This window comes from Tachypleus tridentatus, unplaced genomic scaffold (assembly GCF_004210375.1).
Source record: "Tachypleus tridentatus isolate NWPU-2018 unplaced genomic scaffold, ASM421037v1 Hic_cluster_2, whole genome shotgun sequence".
Classification (NCBI taxonomy): Eukaryota; Metazoa; Arthropoda; class Merostomata; order Xiphosura; family Limulidae; genus Tachypleus; species Tachypleus tridentatus.
The window spans coordinates 39,340,641-39,352,798 of NW_027467782.1; the positions used below are offsets into that span (position 1 = coordinate 39,340,641).

General features: G+C 35.8%; 1 long non-coding RNA gene across 4 annotated transcripts in view; it reads left to right on the forward strand.

Annotated features, from left to right (window-relative positions):
* Positions 1-11,922, forward strand: part of LOC143242625 (uncharacterized) — a 34,246-nt gene extending 22,324 nt beyond the window's left edge. The window contains exons 3-4 of one of the 4 annotated variants that reach the window (XR_013023022.1): positions 2,581-2,652; positions 9,213-11,922. This is a non-coding gene — a long non-coding RNA (uncharacterized LOC143242625). Of the gene's footprint in view, positions 1-2,580; positions 2,653-6,625; positions 6,758-9,212 lie in introns of those variants that run through there. The other 3 variants (XR_013023023.1, XR_013023020.1, XR_013023021.1) reach the window with 3 other exon arrangements.
* The last annotated feature ends 236 nt before the right edge of the window (positions 11,923-12,158 follow it).

Consider the following 12,158-nt stretch of genomic DNA (forward strand, 5'->3'; position numbering starts at 1 on the left):
TCCAACCTGAGAATAAAAGATTTAGTCTCAATTGTTAAGTTGGTTAAGAATAACGATATGGATGTCAGATATATAAAAATTATTAAGAATGGATATATGAAGTTCAAATAGCAAGACGATGAAGAATATAGATCTTGGTGAGAAGTGGTCGGTAATACAATGAATAATAGGGATTTGGGTGTCAAATAGTTAGCAAGACGATTAAAAATAGAGACGTGGATATCAAGCAGTCAAGATAATGCAAAATGGAGATCTGATAGTTAGAAAAGAGGTGAACAATAAATATTTGGTTGCCAGATAGTTAGTGAGACGATGAAGAATAAAGATGTGGATGTCAAACAGTTAGAAAGTTAGAATAATGATGTGGAAATCAGATAGTTATAACAATATGAAGAATAGACATATGAAGTTCAAATAGCAAGACGATGAAAAATACAGTACTGTGGTCTTTAATACAATGTATAATAGGGATTTGGGTGTTGTATAGAAAGAAGGACAAAAATAGAGATTTGTGTGTCAAATAGTTAACAAGACGATAAATAATAGAAATATGGATATCAAACAGTTAAAACAGAGTTGAAGAATAAAAATATAGAATCCAGATAGTTATAAAGATATGAATAATAGATATATTGATTTGATATAGCAAAATGAAGAACAATAGAGATGTGGATGGGAAGTTGTGAGTAACATAACAAAGAATAGAGATCTGGGTATTAAACACATAAAAGGACAAGAATAAACATTTCAGTGTCAAATAGTTAGGAAGACGAGGAAGAATAGAGATCTGCATATCAAATAATTAAAAAGTTGTATGTCAGATAGTTATAAAATTATCAAGCATAGATTTGTGACGTTGAAATAGCAAGACGATGTCAAACAGTCGTTAAGATAATGCAAAATGGAGATCTAAAGAATTAATAGTTAGAAAAGAGGTGAAGAATAAAGATATTGAAGCCACATAGTTATAAAGATATGAATAATAGACATATGAATATCAAATTGCAAGGATAAAAATAGTTTGTTTGTTTTGGAATTTCGCACAAAGCTACTCGAGGGCTATCTGTGCTAGCCGTCCCTAATTTAGCAGTGTAAGACTAGAGGGAAGGCAGTTAGTCATCACCACCCACCGCCAACTCTTGGGCTACTCTTTTACCAACGAATAGTGGGATTGACCGTCACATTATACACCCCCCACGGCTGGGAGGGCGAGCATGTTTTAGCGCGACGCGGGCTCGAACCCGCGACCCTCGGATTACGAGTCGCACACCTTACGCGCTTGGCCATGCCAGGCCTTTCCCATTGCTACCCCTCACTTATCAGTTTTATTTTTATATATCATTTCCTTCTTTTTGGCTTACGTCACTTTGTTACAACAACTGATTCAAGAGTGTAGTTACACTTGAAACGAATACAAACTGTGAAGAAAGGCAACAATAAAGTGGAACCACAATATTACTGAATATTTGCATATAGTAACTATGGAGACCAGACATTAAAATAAAAGCCGAACTTTGAGAAGAAAGAACAAAATTTTATAGCAAAAAATTACCCACCTTACATTTCATAGGTATTTCGACCAGTACAATTTGTAGGTATAAAGTTTTGTATGAATATTTTAATTGTATATTCACATAAGATGATTCTAAAAAATCTCAATTAAATTCTTGAAATAAGAAACAAAAGTCAGACAACTAGTAACATTCATTTTACTCTGCAACCTGTGAGGCTCAGCAATTAGAGTTAACAAGTACTGGGCTGTTTCAGATAGCGTCGTACTGAAAACTTTAGAAAATGTGTAATTTTCTAAGACAAAATATTATTTTATACAGTAATTAATGCAGTGGAAAACTGTTCTCATTGTGTGAAGCAAACATTATTTTTGGTCTATTAAGTGTGTTATCGTTTATTTATAAATTAAGAGTTGTGTAACTTCTTTCCTTAAAATTATATTTACAAATTACATCAATAAATATATAAGCAGATTTAGTCCTAGTGAAAGTCTGGTTCTTGTTATGAGGTCAGAACTTTAAAACTCTGTTCTTTCATTAACAAAGGTTTGTCGTACGTATCGTAATTATCATCAGTCAAATGTCCACGATATTTTTCTTTCTAAGTTCCATCAGGTATCTTTAGAATGTTTCCTCACGTTGGATGATAATGAATAGGCTTTGATAAGGAATTTAAAAGTGGTAGAGTTGTCAAGAATAACGACCATTTTGATCAAGTAATTATTTTAGTTGAGAATAACATTGTTATTGTCGGACGATGTAACATAAATATTTTTATTTAATGATAGTTCTTTTAAAAGATTTATTCAGGGCTTAAATGGTAAGGACGAACATTAGAGCTAAAATCATAAGAAGTAGAAAAGGCAGATTTCATTATTTTCGTCATGAAAAAATTATTGATTCGACAAAGAGTTACTTTGTCTTTCACAAGAAGGTCCTTTAGGTGTCTGTATTGTGATTTAAAAGTGTAAACTATGTTAGGTACATAGAGTTTACGTGGTGGAAGAGAGAACTGAAGACCTTTAGCTATCACTGATTTACACTGATTATTTGTGTTATAATTACATAGGTTAACAATCTGGTCGCCAGGATGAAACTAGGAATGAATGCTGTAATCAACACTGGTATCAATGATTCTAAGGTTAGTACAGTAGACTTTAAACTTTTTTCAGTAAATTTTATGTTCTGTTGACGTTTGGTTCGAAATTCTTGATCCAAACTTTTACTCCACCAAACATGCTCACCCTTTATGATGTGTGTTAGGGGAGGGAGAATATTGTTAGGGTCAGTCTCACTATTCGTTTATGAAAGAGTGGTTAGTGGATGGTGATGACTAGGTACATCTATTCTTTGTTTGTTTTTTGTTTGTTTGTTTTGAATTTCGCACAAAGCTACTGAGGGCTATCTGTGCTAGCCGTCCCTAATTTAGTAGTGTAAGACTAGAGGGAAGGCAGCAAGTCATCACCACTCACCGCCAACTCTTGGACTACTCTTTTACCAACAAATAGTATGATTGACCGTAACATTATAACGCCCCCACGGATGAAAGGGCGAACATGTTTGGTACGACAGGGATTCGAACCCGCAATCCTCAGATTACGAGACGCACGCTTTAACACGTTTGGCCATGCCAGGCCTCTATTCTTTCACTGCTGAATTACGGACGGCTAGCATAGATAGCCCTTGTGTAACTTTAAGCCAAATTTAAAACAAACTCCACCAAAACATGCTCACCCTTTATGATGTGTGTGGGGGGGAGAACATTGTTAGGGTCAATCTCACTATTCGTTTGTGAAAGAGTGGTTAGTGGATGGTGATGATGAGGTACCTCTATTCTTTCACTGCTGAATTACATACGACTAGCGTTGATAGCCCTCGTGTAGCTTCAGCCCAATGTAAATCAAAGCAACAGTATCTTCAGACAAATCTGATAATCTAACAACTTTTGAACATTTTGGTTTGGTTCTTTAAAGTGGAGATACTTTGGATTCACGTTTCGAAGAATGCATTCTGAAGAAAAGCAAATTTCAAGGTTGATGATTAATGGTATAACTATATTGAAGATGAAGAAATAGATTCATACAACAGAAGGGAACAGAGATAAAGTTTTCAATATTTTACAGATTCAGTATTTAAAGCAAAAAATAAAAAATCTTGATAATGAGAAACCTACTTCAGATAAAATGTATATCAGAATGGCTGGTATGGGTACTAACACTTTTACTGAGAAGGAGAGAAAAACATTTCGACCTTCCAAGATCATCTTCAGGTGAAGAAAGAGAGAGTTCGCAAGTGGCCGTTGCTGGACATATGTCTCAGGGACGATGGTATAAACCAGTGGTGCACAAACGTTTAGAGTCAGGGGCCACAAAAAGTGAAGATTAAAATTGTCCCACAGTTGTTTGACACAAGATGGACATCACATTTAAGAACACACAAATGACGATTACATTAAAGTGTTTGCACATTATTCTGAGAAATGTTACAATACGTCAACTGTCACAAAGTCAATGCGATGGATGGTGCTGCATGTCATCTACGAACTCAGAAATGTCCAGCTTGATGCTTGACGTTGAAAGACGCAAGATTGCTTCCAGATGATCATCAGTCAGCTGATTGCGAGTGTTGTTTTATTCAGTTTCATATACGAGAAAGCCTGTTCACAGGTGGTGTGGACAAGTGCGTTCTCTTTCAGATTAGCAAATGTATCAGGCAACGTTTTGTAGAAGTCAAGCAAACTGTTTTCTCGGTAAATAGCACGCAGTTCATCAGATGCTTCGAGATCAGTAAGTTAAAGCTGATATTCTGCTGAAAAGTCATCCACTGACACACTGAACGGATCAGCAAAAAGTTTCATCAACAATCTGCATTGGTCAAAGTCGTGAGTGAAACCGTGAGTTGAAGGATTGGATCAAAGTATCTAGCTTCCCAACATAAACTTGTGTGTCAATGTCCTGATTCTTCTGTAGCTGTGACTGAAAAGTGGGAAAGTGCACGAAGTTGCCTGATGTTGTTTGCTGCCAGAATAACTGCAACTTTGTCCTGAAAGCTGAGGCGTAATTTGCAAGCTGACAGACAAGCTGATCTTTGCCTTGCAACTTCAAATTCAGATCATTCAAGTGTTGTGTCATGTCGACCAGAAAGGTCAAATCAGCTTACTATGTTGGATTAATCAACTCCAATAATCTTCTGAGCATCTTCCCTCGACTCAGCCAGCGTACTTCACAGTGATACACAAGGTCACCATAGTCTTAATAAATTTTTTTCAAGAAGACTTTGAAACTGACTGTGCTTGAGCCCTCGTGATTTGATGAATTTAATGGTTTTCGTCACTAACGCCATCAGTGCCTGAAAACGAAGTTCTTTAATGCACAGGTTCTGTTGGTGAATAATGCAGTGCAACTTCACCAACTATTTGTTCTGCTTTCCTCAATGCTTCATCAACAGTGCTACCAGCCCGCTACTTTCTCCGGTCATGGCTGGTGCTCCATCAGTTGTCACACTTACCAGTTTCGTGAAATCCAATGAAACACTACTATACTACTGTCTCCTCGAACAGAGCAGACCCAGTTGTCTGACCCTTCATGGAACCTTGCTGATTTGTTCCTCTGTGATATCAAACGATGACGACACACCATGAAAAAAAAACTAGTAGCTGTGCTGTTGAACTGATGTCAGTCGACTCGTCTGCTGCTAAAGAGAAGTAGACAAAGTTGGCTGCTTTATTTGAAAGCGGTCTTGTCACATCTGCTGAGAGGTGTGAAATTCTTCACTGAACTGTCGTGCGATTCAAAGCCACCATCTGTAGCTTGCGGACTGCTTCCGGACACAACTTTTCCGATACAGTAATCATGCATTGCTTAACAAAATAACCATCAATGAACGGTTGGCCAGATTTCGCTATCATCAACGAAATATCGTAACTGACCTCACATGCTGCACCTAAATCTGCTGACTGCTTTGAGAAAACGTTCTGCGACTGCCGCAGAGATTCTATTCGAGCTGTTCGTTCATCAGTGACTACGTTGTGGAAATCTTTATGCTTCGACTCATAATGACACTTTATATTGAATACCTTCGCCACTGCTACTGTCGAATGACACAGCAGACAAATCACGTTCTTCTGTTCTTAAAGAAAACAGTACTGTGCAGTACAATCATCATGAAACTGCCGGTTTTCGTCATCAACTTTTCTTTTACGATTAGCTACCATTTTGTGACGAAATAATATCAAAATAGGGCTCGTAAGTAAATCTCGAAGAACAATTGGAACGCGTGAGATTTCGTAATTAAGGAAATATTACGTCATTAAGCCAAAGATTAAATGCCTATGCATTAACGAGATTTTTTATTAAATTTTCTTTATTGCTCGACACAAATATGGAACCATCAAGTGTCTAATCTAATGCATATTCTTCTATAGCGCTTAATCTTCGCGAATTCTAAGTGCGCGAACTCTCTATGTTTGAGTTTCCTATTGGACATTGCGGGCCTGATTTTGTGCACCACTGACATAAACAGATACGGAAAGTTATTTACCCGTTGATAAAATAAAACGTGGTTATTTTGCTGTCGAAACAAGGGTAAACTGCTATCTGCAGTGTCGTGCATAGAAACAACAAAACCACAAGAAGGTCTTTCCCGAATTTTAGTTAAGCTATAGCTAGCAGAAAGGCCGAATTTACACCCTGAACTGGTCTCGCGGGCAGATTGAAATTTTTACTATGTGACTAAGTATCGGGAATGTATTGCTCGTGCTAACTAGACACTGCTAGACAGATCACAGCCAAAAGGAGCTTGCTTGATCGATGTTCATAGGTGTCCGCGACACACACTTCAAAACCCCAGTCGTAATGTTTGTCTGCTCATTCTGTCATTGTTAATTTGTTATGTTACTTAATAGCATTACATACAAAGTAAGTTTTATGTGTGTAAAAACGGCTCGTTTGGGTTGAGAAAATATTTTACGTAGAGGAGCGAACAACGTGGTCAGCTTCCGGTCAGTTACCTCTTTCTTTCTTTGTGAACCTGACGATGACCGAACTAGCCGTTTTACATATATATTTCTACAAGTGGGTTTTCTCGATATCATTAAAGTAAGTTTTACTTTGCAGGTAACATGTTTACCAAACAAATGAAGACAACATGTACTACTCAGTGCACCTCTTTATTGAATCACTAAATGCCAGCACAAATATATATTATGTACACTGAAAGTTTGCCAAATTTCATACAGATACATAAGTCGTATCAATACAGTCCTCTCGAGTTCTTCATGGTAAGTACTCGGATGTTACTCTTTACCAATACATTTTAATATTTAGTGTTTGAATTAATTAAATACAGAAACAGATAAGGAAAGTTATTCAACCGTTGATGAAACAAAACATGCTTATTGTACTGTCAAAACAAGGGCAAACTGCTATCTGCAGTGTCGTGTATGGAAGCGTCATTAACCACGAGAAGGTCTCCCCCCCTGGTACATCTGTAAAACATACATATCGTGTTGATTTATTTACTGATACCGCTCAACAACATGCATGCCTGGTTCACTAAATTACCCTGTACAACTGAACAACACAGACACCGGGTTCACTAAATTACCCTGTACAACTGAACAACACAGACACCGGGTTCACTAAATTACCCTGTACAACTGAACAACTAAATTACCCACAGACAACCCTGGTTCACTAAATTACCCTGTACAACTGAACAACACAGATACCTGGTTCACTAAATTACCCTGTACAACTGAACAACATAGATACCTGGTTCACTAAATTACCCTGTACAACTGAACAACAAAGATACCTGGTTCACTGAATTACCCTGTACAACTGAACAACATAGATACCTGGTTCACTAAATTACCCTGTACAACAGAACAACAGAGATACCTGGTTCACTAAATTACCCTGTACAACTGAACAACGTAGATACCTGGTTCACTAAATTACCCTGTACAACTGAACAACATAGTTCACTAAATACCTGGTTCACTAAATTACATAGATTCTGTACAACTGAACAACGTAGATACCTGGTTCACTAAATTACCCTGTACAACTGAACAACGTAGATACCTGGTTCACTAAATTACCCTGTACAACTGAACAACATAGATACCTGGTTCACTAAATTACCCTGTACAACAGAACAACAGAGATACCTGGTTCACTAAATTACCCTGTACAACTGAACAACATAGATACCTGGTTCACTAAATTACCCTGTACAACTGAACAACAAAGATACCTGGTTCACTGAATTACCCTGTACAACTGAACAACATAGATACCTGGTTCACTAAATTACCCTGTACAACAGAACAACAGAGATACCTGGTTCACTAAATTACCCTGTACAACTGAACAACGTAGATACCTGGTTCACTAAATTACCCTGTACAACTGAACAACACAGATATCTGGTTCACTAAATTACCCTGTACAACTGAACATCATACAACTTTAAATAATAATTATGAATCTGTACGAACAATTTTACTCACATATACTATAGACTTTATAATTTTGTGAGATGTGAGAAACCAATCGAAACTTTCATGTTTCTTTATATGTGAAGTCTGACAAGATTCCCCAGTATACAATTTACCTGTTGTTTTTAACCCTTAATCCCAGAGCCTATGGGCGTATTTTTAACAATAGATAATTTACCTATTGGTTTTTTAACTTCTAATCCCAAATTCTGTTGTTGTATTTGTTATCTAATTCTCATTTCTTGACATAGTAAATACTCAAGCCTCGTTTTTTGTACAATTTTCTTAGAGGTTTACTTTTGACAGACTTTTTATCTCATCCTTTTATATTGTTACAGAATTCGATATCAACACCAATCAGTGAAGACTGACTTTGAAAGCAGCTGTAGACAATATTTGATTGGACAGAGAACATTATGTACTGCTTGTTTTATATATACTGTGAACAGTGGTGTCTGTCTATCAGTTCATCTGTCTCCTGTTTATAACGGCTTCACTTCTCATGTTGAGTGTGAAAAGCTATGGATGAAGTCAAAGTACAACATTAACTTTTAAATAACAGTAGAACAGGTATGAATAATGTTAACAACAAACAGGATATTCTACACTAACTTGTTATGAATTAATAACACTATGTATCAGAATTTGAAATGTGACATAACGGTTTGTTATTGTTAAATTGTTCTTAGCAGAACACTTACTATACAAACATAGAAAATCAAAACTCATGTAACACCCTTACTCTAGAGTATCACACAATCTTACAATTAGTCTTTAGTCACTGCTACACGAGGGCTATTTGCGCTAGTCGGCCATAATGTAGCAGAAAGACCAGACATCGCTACCAACCGCCAATTCTTGGTCTACTATTTTATCAACGAATAGTGGGATTGACTGTAATATTATAATGTCCTCATGGCTGAATGGTCGATCATGTTTGGCGTGGCGTGGAGAAGTACACCGGACTTTTGTACCATTTGCTGGTGTATAACTCATCACATACAAACATGGATCACCATTAGGTTCCTCGACTCAAATCACTACAAGTTGGTGTATATATAAATAATTTACGTAGGTTCTCATACACTTTCTCACTCAATTATCACGATAACTGTATTTATATATACACATATATATGTATGTACATAGTTGTAGATGGACGAGAATTTAAATAGAAATGTTGTTGGTTGTTTTTTTAGGGTAACACTGTCTTCTCAGTCAACGTTGTACGAATGTTGATGACGAAGCTACATATGGATAATTCCACAGAAACTGCGCATGTCAGGTAGATATTAGTGGTTGTCTTATTTAATAACAAACTCAGCGATGGTAAAACCTATTTTAAAATTTGAAGAAAAATAAACATATGAGTATCTAGAAAACTATGGGAAAATATCAGTATATTTAGTGAAGTAATTGTTGTATTTTTTTACTTTATAAGTAATTCTATCTTTCTAAAAGTAGTGACACAGAAATTCAAAAATGTTCTGGTGTTTGTCCTGTTTTGAATTATTAAGATTTTATTGATTACATCAATTACCACTCCCTCAACATATTTCACACCTGAACATTGATAATAAAACTGTAAACAGTTTCAGGTTTGATTTGTTTTCTTTTAATCAATAGCTTAACCTTTTAATGTACTTCTGTACATCAGAATTCCCAGATGTTGAGTGATTTATAGAACTGTGCATTCTTAAAAACACATTAACTCATTACAATAAAATTTATATCAGGCTGTGACTGTTATACAAGATTAAATATTAAAATAAATAGATACAGCTTAAAGGATTTACCGGAGTTTTCAAAATCTATAAAATAAAAATTAGTCGTAGAATCACTAGAAACAAAAGTCCACGAAACGTATTAGGATTTTATTGGAAAGAAATGTAAACAGCTTTCCAAAGGAAAATAAATGTCAGAAGAGAATAAATAACTGTTTTATAGGAAAGTCATCAAAGCTACTGCGCTTCTTTCCGTTTACTCGGAATCACTTATCTTCTGCATCAGTCCTCATGACGATACTCACCTAGAGAGGGAGTACATGGTAACTAACGCCTTGTTGTAGTCCTCCAAGTAAGTATTTCAAGTCTGATTTTATATGAACGGGAAAACAGAAAAAATGTGGGTGTGGTTCTTACTGGCCATAAATCTGTTATTTTCACATCGCTTCCAAGTCCTTGACAGTGCTGGATATTAAACCTTACGGTCCGTCCAGTTACTATTATTTCTGTATCTTACACAGTTAGGACTGGCATGGCTTAGCGCGTTAAGGCGTGTGCTTCGTAATCTTAGGGTCGCGGGGTCGCGCCAAACATGCTCGCCCTCCCAGCCGTGGGGCGTTATAATGTGACGGTCAATCCCACTATTCGTTGGTAAAGAGTAGCCCAAGAGTTGGCGGTGGGTAGTGATGACTAGCTGCCTTCCCTCTAGTCTTACACTGCTAAATTAGGGACGGCTAGCACAGATAGCCCTCGAGTAGCTTTGTGCGAAATTCCAAAACAAAGAAACAAAAAATCTTACACAGTTCGTAAGTTTGTGTGTGTGTTTTCTTACAGGAAAGCCACATCGGGCTGTCTGCTGAGCCCGCTGAGGGGAATAGAATCCATGAATTTAGCGTTGTAAATCCTAGACTTTCCGCTGTACCCAGGGGGGAGTTTGAAAACTGTCTGACAGAATATTTATTAATCATTTCTCTAATATGTCAATGTATGTATAATCACAACTATCTGGCTATAATTCTTAAGCCTCCTGAACTGACTAAAAGAACAACAGTGGGAAATTATCATTACTTAAACTTAAGTCAAATTATTTACCGACAAACTAACTCAGTGTAACATCTGAACTGGTCATCACCAACCACTGCCTAATCTTGGGCTACTCCTTTACTTACGAATAGTGTTATTGAAGGTCACATAATGACACCTCAACGTCTGAAAGAGCGGCCACGTATAGTAACTAAGGAGACAAGATATTAAAATGAGAACCGAACTGTGCGAAGAAAAACAAAATTTTATGGAAGAAAGTTTCTCACACTGCTGTTCATGGGTACTTCGTCCAGCACAATTTGTAGGTATAACGTTTTCTATAAATATTTTAATTGTATATTCCCATGGAAACATTTTATACATCTAAATTAAATTCTTAAAATAAGAAACAAAAGTTAGACAATTAGTAAGTAACATTCACTTTACTCCACAACCAGTGAGAAGCCTAGTAAATAATGTTAGCAAATACTTGTCTGTTTTCAATAACGTCGTGTTGAAAAGTTTAGAAAAATTGAACATTTTCTATAAAAAAAGAGAGAATCTTTTTACGACACGTACTGCATGGGAAAGGTTTTCGGACTGTTCTAATATACACTATACTTTATTATCTGTTAAATGTGGTACCGTTTTTAAAAAAAGATATAATCAAATCTTCAGGTTTAGTCCCAGTGAAGGTAGGGCTCTTGTTATACGAAGAGTACTTAATATTCATTTCTATGGAAAACAAACGCTTGTTGTTTGTATCATAGTTACTTTTAAAATTATCCGAATTTAGAATGTTAAAGTGAGAATTTTTATAGATTTTTCTTTATAGAGACATTTGATAAATAGTGACACACTGTATTTATTATTTCGGTCAAATAGACACAGATATGCACGTCATGTCGTTTATGTAATAGTGAGATTAGAAAATATAACTTAATTAATTTTTTATATTGGATTTACCTAAAATATATATCCTGAATGTTATATAATGCTGCAATTGTTAATATGTAGCGTAAAATATCTTACATATTCCACATTCACTATTTAAAGCAAAACAAAAATAATACATTATTTCTACCTAAATAACTAAAATACATTGCTGAAATAACAATTATTTAATCAAAACTAAAATATATCGAAAGTTAATTACTAAAAATAAAAAAAAATCTTCATATATTAAATGGAACGATTTTAATGAAGACCACATGATATTTGGTGTTGGTTAAAGTTGTTTGATGTAGATGGTTTCTTTAAGTATAAATTCCAGATCAGTATCATCCCCACAAAGAATATTTATATTTTATCGTTCGTGTCCTGTTTCTTCACATGTTAGCGTATAAACGAAAACCATGTGTCACTGAACATTTCTGTGTGTTTTCATGAACAATCCCG